Below are 3826 nucleotides of genomic sequence, written 5' to 3'. Positions count from 1 at the left end.
AATATAAAGAGCAATAGAATGAGATGTGTTAATAGGGTCAGAATTTGGCTCCCCAGTTGCTCATAAAATACTGACACACTTAATGAGAAGAGTGAAATTAAATAGGTATGGATTTATTTCTTCAGATAGAAACCAGTACAAAGGCTTAAAAGAAATTGGCCAGAGATTAATATTAAAACTTAATTTAATAAGGGTCTGAGATATACATATATATATATATATTTTCTGGTGGAATGGGAAGAGGGCTGGACTGGAGTCAGGAGACCCTGTTCTACCAACCCTGAAATACTCTTGGACAGCCCATTCCCTTCCCTGGCTACAGTTTCTCTGCCTTTCATAATGAGGGATTGGTCACCAAACCATTTCCAGAGTCCTTCCAGTTCTGCTGTTCCAGCTCAGAACAAAGAAGGGGGGTAAAAAGTGATTGTGTCACCAATCTGCAAGGATGATCGCCTCCAGTGGGACCCAGCAGAGTCATCCTTATACCAGTGTTGACAATTCAGTAGCACATGGGCTGCACCCAACCCGAAACTGGGAAAAATATGTTGTTGTTAACTGCCATCAGGTTGGCCCCCAACTCATAGGGGTCCCATGCACAGTGGGATCAGACCATTGTCAACCACAGGTTTTTCACATTTTAGTCTGGAAGCTCTGCTGAAATCTTTTCAACATCAGAGCAACATACAAGCCTCCACTGACATGAGGTGCATTGGCAGGGAATCAAACCCAGGTCTCCTGCATAGAAGGCAAGAATTCTACCACTGAATCACCAATGCCCCTGGGGGAAATATAGAACTAGGAAAACGGAAGTGAGTTGGAGAGATGGAAATGCAGACAGACCAGAGGAAAAATGTAGCCAGGAGGAGAGTTTACAGGTTTCCACCAAATGCTTTCCTCTGGACAAGAACACAGGAATTAAGTACATAGGGCAAGATGACCCAGTGCTAGGGCTCTCCATGATTTCCAGTTTCAGGATCCCTCCTTGTGATGGTAGCTGTGTCTTAGTATCAGTGTATAGAGAATATGCATACTTACAAAAAGCTACATGGAACTCTAAGATGTTCAACTAAATTTGTATTAAAACAACATTTACATTATGTTGAAAAATAGTAGTAATTTATGCCTGTTTTTACTGGTTGCCTTTGGGTCGCCTCCGACTCATGGCAACGTTATGGATAGCAGAATGAAACATTGCCTGGTCCTCACAATTGTTGGTATGTTTGAGCCAGTTGTTATAGCTACTGTGTCAATCCATCTCACAGAGGGTGTTATGGATTGAATTGTGTCCCTCAAAAATATGTGTCAACTTGACTAGGCTGTGATTTCCAGTATTGTGCTGTTGTCCTCCACTTTGTGATCTGATGTAATTATTCTCCATTTTCTGATGTGTTGTAAATCCTAACCTCTGCCTGTGGTTATAATCCCATTTTTGAATGGGTTATGTTTTTTACATTTATGAGGCAGGATTAGGGTGTATCTTGAATCAATCTTTTTTGAGATGTAAAAGAGATTAAACAAGCAAGCTAGTAGTAGAGATGGGAGAAGACAGATGCCAAGCCACATAGAGATTGTTCAGGGGCAGAAGCCCAGAGCCGACAGAGAGAGAAAGCCTCCCTAGAGCCGGCACCCTGCGTTTGGACTTCAAGCCTCCTGAACTGTGAGAAAATAAATTTAAGCCACCCACTTATGACATTTGTATTAGAGCAGCACTAGATAACTAAGACAGAGGGTTTCCTTCATTTTAGCTGACACTCCGCTTTACCAAACATGATGTCCTTCTCTAACAATCTTTCCTGATGATGTGTCCAAAGTAAACAAGATGAAGTTTGCCATCCTCGCTTCTAGGCAGCATTCTGGCTGTACTTCCTCCAAAACTGATTTGTTTGTTCTTCTGGCACCCATGGTATATTCAATATTCTGTACCAACACCACAATCTTCAATCTTCCTTTTACATTGTCCAGCTTTCGCGTGCATATGAGGAGTTTGAGAAGACCATGGGTTGAGTCAGGCACACCTTAGTCCTCAAAGTGACATCTTTGCTTTTTAATACTTTAAAGAGGTCTTTTGCAGCAGATCGGCCCAATTCAATATGTCATTTGATTTCTTGGCTCCTACTTCCATCGACATTGATTATTGATCCAAGTAGAATGAAATCATACCTTCAATTTCTTCTCCATTTATCACAATGCTGTTTATGATGTCTAATAAATATTTATTCAGATTTCAAATCATGCATATAGATTTGGGAATTTTGAGCCCCAAATTCTTAGTTTGTGGGCTGGGAACCAAAGGTCTAGGAGAGTGGTTCTCAAAGTACTATCCCTGGACCAGCAACATCACCTTTACCAGGGAGTTTGTTAGAAATGCAAATTCTTGGGCCCCACCCTAGACCTACTGAGTCAGAAACTCTGGGGGTAGGAACCAGCAATCTGTGCTGTTCTGGACAAGATTAGGGGAAACCAGCAAGGCATGGGGAAGCACCGCAGGGCTAGCATGGCAAAGCAAGGTGGGGGCATCAGAACCCAGAGGGAGCTGCAATAGTAGGAGAAAGACCCTGGGCAGTGGTGTGCCTTAGACAGGGGAATGCAGTCCACTGCAGTGACCCTGCAGGAGGAAGCCGAGGAATGAATTCCCTACCCCTCTCTCCTGCTGTCTCCTGTCTACCGCTGGTTCTGTCCAGTAACTTAACCCAGTTGGAACCAGAAGGCAAGTGAGCCAGGTTGGCACGGTCCAAAGACTCAGCCTCCCAAGGCCCAGTGCAGGTGGAGCAGGGTGGGGAGAGGGTCTGGAGGGGCAAATAGAGGATGTCCAGCACATGCCCCAACACCTGACACCAGCTGTTCCATGGAATCCTGTCACCTTCATCTTTTTCCCCAAGGCTAGATGATGGAGAAGGAAATTCACTGCAGCCCATCTGGGCAAGATTTCCCAGTTCCAGAACATCAGAGCCAGGCAGTGGCCATCTAGCCCATTCCAAGCTCAGAGGCAAAGTGCCTTCTCTACCAGGGCCACACAGCTGGTTGGGGCCAGGCTCCTGAGTCAGCTCTCTGCCCCCGCTCTCCTCCCATTCTGGCTGAGGAATGAATCAGAGCTGTTTCTTTAGTTGCATCCCCACGACCTCTCCCTCCCCTAGCAGCCACCTGGGCTGCTGCCACAGCCTCCTAACTGGGCCTCTGAGCCCTGCTCTCCCCCTGCAGTGGCACCCCACAGGCTCCCCAATAATCCTAGCTCTTAGCCTGGCATCCAAGACCCTTCACTCCAGGTCACCTGCCTTCCCACCTCACTTCACTGTGTTTTTCCTCCATATGGGTCCCTGGGAGGCACAAACAGTTTGCTCTCAGCTAGTAACCAAAACGTTGGCCATTTGAATCTGCCCAGCAGTGCCATGGAAGAAAGTCCTGATGATCTGTTTCTATTGAGATTACAGCCAAGAAAACCCTGAGGAACTCAGTTCTACTCTGACACAAATGAGGTCGCCAAGAGTTAGAATCGACTCAGCAGCCACAGGTTTGGTTTTTTGGTTTGGTTTCCTCTGTATGCTCTAGAACAACCCAGTTCCTTGCTATTTTCCAAACAATTTCTTGTGTTTCCTTTCCTCTAAGGCTTTGCTCCAGCTAGCCCTCACCAGAAATGGCTTGCCCCCATCTCCACCTGTCAAAGTCCCACCCATTCATCAAGGTTCTCCTGACCCACGAGCTCCTCCAGGACACCTTCTGATCTCCTCAACCCAGGTGAGATCTTCACCCTGCACATGCTCTCCACCCTCCACCTGCACCACTCAAGCAGTGGTCTTGCTTATATCCCTTGTTTATTCATGTGTTTACT

The 3826-nt window shown here is 46.0% G+C and overlaps 1 non-coding gene across 1 annotated transcript; it reads right to left on the bottom strand.

The window, feature by feature from the left end:
• Positions 1-705: 705 nt before the first annotated feature.
• Positions 706-776, bottom strand: TRNAR-UCU (transfer RNA arginine (anticodon UCU)). The gene has a single exon. It is a non-coding gene; the product is annotated as a tRNA-Arg (tRNA).
• Positions 777-3826: the final 3050 nt, after the last annotated feature.

This window comes from Trichechus manatus, unplaced genomic scaffold (assembly GCF_000243295.1).
Source record: "Trichechus manatus latirostris isolate Lorelei unplaced genomic scaffold, TriManLat1.0 scaffold00026, whole genome shotgun sequence".
In the NCBI taxonomy this organism is placed as follows: Eukaryota; Metazoa; Chordata; class Mammalia; order Sirenia; family Trichechidae; genus Trichechus; species Trichechus manatus.
The sequence above is the reverse complement of the archived record's forward strand: the minus strand, read 5'-3'. Positions and strand labels throughout refer to the sequence as shown.